Consider the following 10,953-nt stretch of genomic DNA (forward strand, 5'->3'; position numbering starts at 1 on the left):
GGGACGAAAATTCCTTATGTGGGGAGAGTTGTGACAGCCCAATTTGACCCTAGTCGGAATGTGGTTTCGGGACCACAAAACGAGTCATAAAATTTAGTTAAAATTTTATTTGCGTATCTTATATGTGTGATAGTACTTGTATAAAGTTTGATGTTTTAATTTTATCTTAGGAATGTGAATTTTGCTTGAAAGGATCTAGTTGAGAGACTTAGAAAATTATGATAGGTAAATAAGTAAGGACCAAATAGTATTAAAATAGGAAAGTTTGGGTTTGCATGTCAAAGTGCCCAATTCATGTTAAGTGGCCGGCCAAGCATGGTTCCATTCCTCCAAGTTTATGTTGTTTATTATTTAATATTGGTAAGTAAATTAGAATAAATTAAAGAAAGGAATTAAAAAGGAAAAAGATGAATAAAATAAGGGAGGAAGAAGGAGTGTTCATCCTTTTCCTTGTTACAATTGCCGTGAGTAAAGAAAACAAAGGTGAAGGAAGGCTCATCTTCCATCTTCTTCATTTACCGAAATTGAGAAAGGAAAGATTGAAAAAAAAAGAAACCAAGGCATTCGGCCATGGCTATTTCAATGGAAAGGTATGCGTTGTGATTTTTTTCTAATTGATATTGAGATTTAGTTGATATGGGTATAGTCTAGTTAACCCATGGCAAAATTCATGGATTCATTGTTGGGAGAAAAGAATGGAAGTTGCCGTATGTATGGGTATGTATGTACTTTGGAAAGGAGATTTTTGTGTCATTGAGTTCTTGTTGTTATGTGGTATGTGCATGAGTATTCGGCCATGCTATAGAATTCATGTTGCAAAATGATTAATGCTTAACGTGATATATAATTGTACTTGTGAATTAACTTGAGAATATCTAAATTATTGGTTAGAGGTGCCGAATGTGGTCTTGGATGAGTTTTAAAGAATAAAAATTTAGGTGACTAGAGGTCAAGGAGATTCGGTCAAAGGCTTGTGTGCTAGCAAAATCGGCCTAAATGTCGTTTTGATGTGTTGAATTGAGTAAGCTAGATGTTGGAACACATAAGGATTCGGCCTTCTAAAACAATAGAGATAAGTGTATGAAAGGCTAAGTTTAAGTAATAAGGCCGAATAGGTTGTAGATAAGACACTTGTGAGTTCTTGGCCAAGCAATTGACAAATTAAATTAGAGTTCTTGTGACGTATAATGTCAAGTCTAACTTGGTATATTTGGCCACCTAATTAAGTACATCGGTGGTGTTGAATGTAATCTTACACATTCGGCCATATGGGGTAAAAATGGGTCGAGTGTTCATGAGATGAAATTTTGTGATTTGATGAATTATAGGTGATAGTATAGATATACATATTCGGCCATCACTTGGGAGCTTATGTGATGTTGAGTTTAAAATTAGCAAGGTGATTGCCGAATGTCCAAGTATGCATATGCATGTGTGATTAGATTATTGAAAGTATGGTAATTGCATAAGGTTATTAGCCGAATAGCTAAGAACATGAGGTAGCAAGATAAAAATTTTACCATGCCGTTCCGTATGTCATAAAATCATTAAAATGTGAATACCAATATATGTAGCAAAGCGGTTGAATGAGTTAATTTATTTGTTTAAGCTCAAGATCCTAAAGGAGAGGCATCCAACAAGGGGAAATCGAAGGTCATCGAGTAGCCGACTTGGAATTATTTTACCCAACATAAGGTAAGTCACCAAGCATATATTTTGTATTGATCTAAATAGACATAATGTCTATGTAATTATGCGAATGGAATGATAAATTTATATACATGTATGCATGTGGTGATGAAAGTGTTGAATGAAAAGAAAAGAGGTGAGATGTATTGAGTTGTTGATCTCGGCACTAAGTGTGCGGGTATAAACATTTATGATCATGAGATTGGCACTAAGTGTGCGGGTTTAAATTGTACGGCACTAAGTGTGCGAGTTTGATTATATAGCACTAAGTGTGCGAGTTGATTATATAGCACTGAGTGTGCGGACTTAATATATAATTTTGAATCAGTATGGACACTAAGTGTGCGACATTATTGAGTTGATCACGGACAGCGGATCGGGTAAGTACCTTGAGTTCATGGCTAATAGGCGCTATGTTTATATTGGAGTTGAGCTTGGTAAGTTTGAACCTATGTGACAATTATAATTGAAGTCACGTACATAAGATTTATCGTGGAATAGGTGAAAGGTCGTTTAGTTGTATGATTGTAACGAAAATAAAATGATGTATGAAAATGCCTCAAATATCCTATTGATTAGTATATGGAATGAGAATGCATGACTTGGTATGAGATTGAACCGATAGGTCTAAGGAACTATGGTATGGTTCGGTATGGATGGAGTAACTAGCCTCGTTCCATTTTGTTTCCTCTTGTGATAATGTTATTAATGGATGGTAGTGCATTGCTTATGACTTACTGAGTTATATACTCACTCGGTGTTTCCTTGTCACCTATTTTAGGTTTCTTGGACTCGTCTCTTTTTGCGTGATCGGGCCGTCATCGAAGTCATCACACCGGCTAGCAACTTTTGGTATCTTCTTTTTAGTCGGTCTAGGAGAACATTTCGGCATGTATAGGCTAATATGTTTTGTTGAAATTTGGTATGTAAACTTTTAGCCATGCGAAAATGGCATAAATGTTCGGTTGGATTTGGTTCTATAATGTTAGGTCGTAAGTCTTGGTAATTCGATTTTTATGCCATATGTCATGCTTGATTATTTTTGGTGTTAAAATTCATGATATGGAAATAGTGTAGTAGGGAGATGTTTGACAATGATTAGCCTTTGGCATGGCTAGTCATGATCATAATTTGTGATATGTATGATGAATTACTAGTTAGATCAAGGAGAAATCACGAAATAGGCATAGTTGCTTTAGTAACAGATGCTGGCAGCAGCAGTGACGTGAGATTGAAAAATCACTAAAAATATTTGGAGTGGAATTAATTAATGACTAAATTATGTAATCGAAGCTCGATGAGTCTATTTTCATATAGAAGAAACGAAACGACCATATGAGCTGTATGTTAGGAGATAATTAAACTCTTGTGAAACAGGGCCAGAGCAATTTCTGGATTCCCTGTTCCGAATTTGGAAATTCATTATAAATTAACCAGAGATAATTAGAAGTCATGCCATATGTGCACAAATTCCCCTTTGAGTCTAGTTTCTATAGAAACAAACGACATCAGTATTGAATCCCTGTACAGGGAGATATCCAAGTCGTAATGCGCAAAGGTCAGTGTAGTCGATCCCTGTAACATGGGAGACTTTGACTAATAAACTGTACTAATTGGCCCGACCAAAATTCTAGAAAAAATATGTAGATGGGCATATTAGTCTTGTTTTGGGGAAAATTTCGGAACTGGATTTCGAGTTTCAGAACTCAAGATATGATTTTTAAAGCGACTAGTACGCAGATTGGCAGCTTGCCTGGGAAATTTTTTAATAAGTGGTTTGAAGTCTGTTAACACCTCGTGTTCGACTCCGGCGACGGTCTCGGGTTCGGGGTGTTACAGTCCTGTAAGCCATAAAGCATCATCCAATCTTTTGGACCAATCTCGTCGATTCGGGCAAACTACCTTCTCAAGTATGCCTTTGATCTCTTTGTTCGCCAGTTCAGCTTGCCCATTCGTCTGCGGATGGTAAGCTAAAGCGACCTTGTGTTTTACTCCATGTTTATCTAATGACCATTTTAACCACTTGTTCACAAAATGAGACCCTTCATCGCTGATAATAGCTCTTGGGGTTCCAAACCTTGTGAACACTTGTTTCTACAAAAACTTAATTACAACCTTAGCATCATTTGTCGGATAAGTTTCAGCCTTGACCCACTTAGACACATAGTCTACTTCTACTAATATGTACTTGTGACCAAAAGATGGTAGAAAAGGACCAAGAAAGTCAATACCCCATAAATCGAACAATTCTACCTCAATGATATTTGTTCAAGGCATCACTTTTCTATTGGTGACATTTCCAACCCTTTGACATCGATCACAACTCTTTATGTACGCACATGCGTCCTTGAATAGTGTTGGCCAAAAGAATCTGACTTGCAATACTTTGGCCATAGTATGAGTACCTCCGAAGTGTCCCCCACTTAGAGCTGAGTGACAATGGTATAGAATCTTTTGTATTTCATCTTCTACCACACATCTCCTGATCATTTAATTTGTGCACTTTTTAAACAAATATGGCTCTTCCCAGAAATAGTACTTCACATCGTGAAGAAACTTTTTCCTTTAATGATATGTCTTATCAATCGACATCAAACCAAAAGCTAAATAGTTAGCTATCAGAAAACCAAGGGGTATTATGGACATGATTTACCTTCAGTATGTGTTCATCCAAAAATGTCTCTCGAATTGGTATAAGAGGAGAGTTCCTTTCTTTCGGCTCCAATCTAGACAAGTGATCTGCTACTTGATTTTCCACTCCCTTTCGATCTTGAATTTCTAGATCAAACTCTTGAAGTAGAAGTACCCATCGGATTAACCTCGGCTTAGCATCTTTCTTAGAAAGTAAGTACTTAATTGCCGAGTGGTCCGTATAGACAGTCACTTTGGTACCTATAAAATAAGATCGAAACTTGTCAAAAGCAAACACAATAGCAAGTAACTCTTTTTCTGTTACCGTATAATTCAGTTGAGCTCCTGTCAGAGTTCGACTTGCGTAGTAGATGGGATAAAAACTTAGTTCCTTCACTGGCCCATGACAGCTCCTATCGCGAAGTCACTTGCATCACACATCAATTTGAATGGAAAATCCCAGTTTGGTGTGACGATTATGGGTGCCGTAACTAATCGACTCTTCAAATCTTTAAAAGCCTTTAAGCATTCCTCATCAAATTTGAACTTCAAGTCCTTCTCCAATAATTTGCATAAGGGTTTAGCAAATTTGAAGTAGTCCTTGATAAATCTTCAGTAGAAACCGGCGTGGCCCAAAAAGCTCCTAACACTCTTTACAGATGTTGGAGGTGAAAGTTTCTCTATAACATCTACCTTTGCTTTATCTATCTCGATTCCATGTCTCATTATCTAATGCCCTAGAACAATACCTTCTCGTATCATGAAATGACACTTTTCCCAGTTGAGTACTAGGTTTGTTTCTTCGCATCTCCTTAGTACCTTTGCTAGATTGGCTAAAAAATCGTTGTAAGTATCTCCAAATATCGAAAAATCATCCATAAAAACTTCTAAATACTTCTCAACCATGTTAGTAAAAATAGACATCATACAACTTTGAAATGTAGCAGGTGCATTACATAAACCAAATGGCATGCATCTAAATGCAAATGTACCGTACGGGCAGGTGAATATTGTCTTGTGTTGATCTTTTGGTGCTACCGTAATCTGATTATACCCCGAGTATCCATCGAGAAAATAGTAGTAGTCTCACCCCGCGAGTCTATCTAGCATCTGGTCTAAAAATGACAAAGGAAAGTGATCTTTCCTAGTCCCTTTGTTTAGCTTCTGGTAATCGATGTAAATTCTCTATCATGTAACTGTTCTAGTCAGTATCAACTAGTTATTCTCATTTTCAATGACCATGATACCTCCTTTTTTTGGCACGCACTGGACCAGACTTACCCATGAACTGTCTGAGATGAGGTAGATTATACTCGCATCTAACCACTTGATGATTTCTTTCTTTACTATGTCCTTCATGATGGGGTTTAGTCTTCGTTGTCCATCAATCATCCCTTTTTTGCCATCTTCAAGGATAATCTTGTGCATGCATACCAATGGACTAATTTTGTGAATATCAGCTATGGTTCATCCGATAGCCTTATTGAATTGTTTCAACACCAGGATGAGTTTCTCTTCTTGATCACTAGTTAATTCTGCTGAAACAATCACAGGAAAAGTAGAAGCGTTACCTAAATAAACATATTTTAAATGTGAAGGTAGTACCTTGAGTTCTAATTTAGGTGGCTTCTTGATTGACGCTTTTGGTTGGGCATAATCTCTTTTCTCTAATTCCAAAGATTCAAAATGGGATTACAGATTAAATCCCTTTTGATTAGCTTCTAACAACGCTAAGTATTCATCCTCCTCTTCATCATTCAGAGGATTTGATGTCAAAATTTGTTCCAACGGATCCTCAACGTAGTTGAGCTCCTTCTCTACTATTAAATCCTCTAAATCGGATACTGTAGAACAATCATCAATTGTGTCAGGAAATCGCATAGACTTAAAAACATTAAATGTTATCTGATCATCCTGAATTCGCATAGTAAGCTCATCCTTTTGCATATCAATAAGGGTCCCTCCGGTTGCTAAGAACGGTCTTCCTAAGATAATTGGCACTTCTTTATCTGCTTCAAAGTTTAGGATAACAAAATCAATAGGGAAGATACATTTATCCACACGTACCAATACATCCTCGATTTTTCCTTCTGGATGTGCTAAAGATCGATCTGCTAATTGAAGTGTAACCGTAGTTGGTCTAACTTCACGTATCCCCGACTTCCTAAGTATTGACATAGGCATCAAGTTAATACTCGCACCTAAGTCACATAATGCCGTACCATAATACATTGCTCCAATGTTGCAAGGTATGGTAAAACATCCAGGATCCTTCAACTTTGGGGGTAATTTGTCTTGAAGATATGCACTGCATTCCTTCGTCAGAGCTACCGTCTCAAATTCTCCAGGTCTTCGTTTTTTGCACAGGATATCCTTCATGAATTTGACGTAGTTCAGTATTTTCTCAAGTGCTTCAACCAATAGGATGTTGATATAAAGTTGCTTGAGTACGTCTAGGAAATTCTTGAATTGAATCTCCTACTTCTGCTTTTGAAGTCTTTGAGGGTAGGGTGGTGGTGGTTTCTTTTTTGGAACTGATTGATTTGTCCTCTATGGCAATTCTGCATCTAACGATGTTGTTAGTTGATCAGAATTAGCTGGTTCTAAAATTACCTTGTCGGGTTTTGCAGATTCTGGTTCTTGTGAAACTGGAATTTCAACACTCAGTTAAACTTCTTCTGAATCTTGAGCATCAGCTTGCTTCTTTTCAGCTTCGATGGTGTTGGGCTCTACTATCTTTCCACTCCTCAATGTCAACGCTTTACAATGCTCCTTCCTTAGATTCGTTAGATTTTCTGTATCACTAGGTAAAGCACCTGGTGGTCAGTTCTTGAGTTCAGTTGCAAGCTAGCCCATTTGGTTTTTCAGGTTTTTCAATGTAGCTGCTTGGCTCTAGATTAAGGCATTATTCTTGGCCATGTATGCCTTCAAAAAATTTTCTAAGCTATTGGATGGTTCAGCTTGGGTTGGTTTCTAAACTTGTTGGGGAAAACTAGGCGGCTGGGTTGGTCTAGGTTGAGCGTAAGTGTTACTGGTTCAAGCCCCTTGGTTACTCCAGGAAAAATTGGGGTGATTTCACCACGATGGGTTATAAAAATTGGATTGCAGTCCTTGGCTTCCTCAATTTAGGTTCTGGTTACCTATGTAGTACATGGATCCTGGGTTTAATGGACATTCTGCAAACAAATGTTCTTCTCCACAATAGACACAGGCCTTATTTGCAAATTGGGTTGGTGGTTGCGCTGCAAAACTGTTAGAACCATTAGTAGTAAGATTTTTTAACTTTGAGGATATTGATGATACCTGAGATGCGAGTGAAGTAAGAGCGTCTACTTCATGAATTCTGGCAACTTGTCTTCCTGACACTGCTCGATTGGTTGGCCATTGATAATTGTTGCTGGCAATCCTCTCAATGATTTCATAAGCCTCATTATAAGACTTAGAAAGGAGAGCATCGTTAGCAGAAGTGTCCACTACCATCCTTGTGTGAGCATTGAGACCATTATAAAATGTCTCAAGTTGGATGCAATGTAGGATTCCATGATGAGGGCACTTTCGTAATAACTCTTTGTATCTTTCCCATGCCTCATACAAGGACGCATCATCCATTTGTTGGAAAGCAATGATCTCGTTCCTCAACCTAGCATTCTTGCTAGGTAGGAAATACTTCATAAGGAATCTTTCTGCTAACTCTTGCCATGTGGAAATTGAGTTTGGTGGCAATGAGTTCAACTAAGCTCGAGCTTTGTCCCTCAGCGAATACGGGAACATCTTCAATTGTAATGCATCTTCGGTACTCCGGCTAACTTGAAAGAATCACTCACCTCCATAAACAATCTTAAGTGTAGGTGAGGATCTTCGGTAGGCATTCTACTGAATTGGCCCACTATCTAAAGCATCTGGAACATGAATGGCTTCAGCTCAAACTGTTGTGCATCAATTTCAGGTCTCCTAATACCCAGATTAAGATTATTAAATACTGGCAAGGCATACTGTCGTAAAGCTCTATCCCTGTCATCAGCAATAAGGATAGGATTTTGAGCAGGTTTTGCTCCATTTCCTTGGATCGAATTTTCAAAGTTCATCTCTTCGATCCTCTTCTAATTTGCTTGTCTTCTTCACTGTCGAAAAGTTCGTTCTATCTCAGGGTCTACAGGGAGTAGGTCAATAATTCGGTCAATACTCATAAACACCTTAAATAATCACAGAAAAATTAATTAAGTTAAAAATTAAACAGAAAAAAAACAAAAATGCAAAACTAACAAATTCACAAATAATGACTTTTTACAATAGTCCCCGGCAATGGCGCCAAAAACTTGGAACGACGGAAATGTGCAAGTGTACACAATCGCAACAAGTAATAAAGTGACAAGTAAATGTCGAGTTATCTTACCCACAGCTACTGCGAAAAGAATTATTTATGAATGCTATTTAAAACACTTTGGTGAAGAACATATTTTGTTTTGAAAAGGGCGATTAAAAAAAAGATTTTAAACTAAATAAAAATAAAAGTTCTAATGCACGATTTCAAAATATGATTTAATCAAGATGACATAATTGTGTTGATTTAATTACATTTCTTGAACTTAGAATTATTAACTCATGCTTATGCTATTACAAATAAATTCACGACAACTCGGTAATTTCCTAACTTATGAAAATATTCACCTACACAACTCCATTCATCTCTTAACATATCCCTATGTTAATTCAAACGATTAAACTGATTTTAACAAGCACACATGTTATGGCACATACATACTTATTAAATTGAACTAATCTCCTGCATATCCCTATGTCAATTCAAACGATTAATTAATCTAATAAACACATAAAAGACTATGTGAGGTAACAAGGTATTCTTACTTGAAACAGTTTAATCACAATAATTGTGCAAGTTATGCAAGGCAAGTGTATCGCCAGATATATTACTAATTTAACCTTCAGCTACCTTAGAAGAATAAACATGCACTAATTAAGTATTGTGTCCATTAATTACAATTTCAATCCGTTTAAATAATTAATTCATTAGCTACCTCACAATTGTAATGCAAGAATAACTTAGGCATGATTTTACTTAATCAAGCATTTTACCAAGGCCTATAACAGCATAAACACGATATTAATAATTTATGCAGAGGAAATGCAATCAAACCAACACGAATTAAATTCAAGCTAAGCTGATTAAATTAACCATTCCAACAACATAAATATTCATAGATATGCTCATCATAACAACAATAAAAATTAAAGAGATAGGGAACAAGAATCAAATCCGGTGTTTTTCCGAGGCTTTGACAAAGTTGCTCCGTTCTTCATTCTTTGTTGTCCTTGCCGATCAAGGTTACTATGAACACTTCAATGTTGCTCCAAAATGGCTGAAGAATAACCCTTTCCCAAGGGGAGAAATCGGCACAAGAGCAAAGGACTTGAAATGGGGAAATGATAGGAGAAAGTGAGAGAGGAGAGAAGAGATGTTAATGAATTGATGTGTGCTTTGAATGATCAGCCAAGGGGGTTTTTATAGCTGAATGTGGCAGCTAAAATTTGCTAAAAATAGCAGCCAAAGAGCCACCCTTTTTCCGGCCATCTATGTGGCAGAGTTGATGTCTTCAACTTTGCTAAATATAGCTTGGGGCAAATCCATAAAGCCACCAATTGTGGAGGGGCTTGAATGCAACATTGACAAGTCTTCAAGGGCTCCTTTGCAAGCTTAATTAATCAGATAATAAGCTGATTTGGGTCAGCATATGGATGACTTTGGGCTGCCCAATCCTTGGCTGGTTCAGTTCAATCGATTCGGTTCAATTGGACCATTTTTTCCATAATTAATTAATAATAATTTATTTAGCCCAAATTAAATTGGTATAATTAAAATTAATTATATTATAAATTAATACACATAATTGGATCCTCTTAGGCTGGAAATTAATTCGTCTTGATACTTCAAATTGCTTCTCGATTTTGTGCTTCTGGCAGTGTCTACCATGCCATTTTTCGCTCTTTGTGTAAATCTGTTGAAAATAACCAAAATTGATCGAAAATAATTATAAAATTAACTAAATTTCAACATGTTCATATTTTAAGTGCACTTTAATTATTTTATAAAAATTAATTATTTTTCGACAAGAATTTAACCGAACTCGCATGAATTTAAGTTAAAAAGGGTATGCAAAAGTGTGTAAATTTTTGTGTTTCCACTATCAACAATGGAAAATCACAAATTCTTCATCAAATTCAAAAATTTAAGCATGGGCTAGCTAGTATTCGAAGCAACGATTTCAAAATGTAAAAATTATTGAAAACCGAGCAAAACACATACCCGAATTTAGCTTCCTAAGTGCCGAAACTTAAACACAACCATGGCTTCTTTTCTTCTCCTTATTCGATCATGAAAAAGGATGAATACTCCACTATCTTGTGATATTTGTTTTATTTATTTCATAATAATATAACATTTACCATTTTAACCTTTGTAATTTAATTAGAAAACCATATAACATAAGCCATAACCGTCCAAGCTATTAATTAATGGCATAATTTCATTTTAAGGCCTCAACATTAAAAGAACATAACATTATAACCCTTTAACAAATAGCAAGTCATTTTTACAATTTACGCGATTAAGTCCTT

The 10,953-nt window shown here is 36.4% G+C and overlaps 1 non-coding gene across 1 annotated transcript; it reads left to right on the forward strand.

Moving 5' to 3' along the window:
• Positions 1 to 7,855: 7,855 nt before the first annotated feature.
• Positions 7,856 to 7,962, forward strand: LOC121207764 (small nucleolar RNA R71). The gene has a single exon (XR_005902875.1). It is a non-coding gene; the product is annotated as a small nucleolar RNA R71 (small nucleolar RNA).
• The last annotated feature ends 2,991 nt before the right edge of the window (positions 7,963 to 10,953 follow it).

The sequence above is a fragment of the Gossypium hirsutum genome, chromosome A01, assembly GCF_007990345.1.
Source record: "Gossypium hirsutum isolate 1008001.06 chromosome A01, Gossypium_hirsutum_v2.1, whole genome shotgun sequence".
NCBI classification, from domain to species: domain Eukaryota; kingdom Viridiplantae; phylum Streptophyta; class Magnoliopsida; order Malvales; family Malvaceae; genus Gossypium; species Gossypium hirsutum.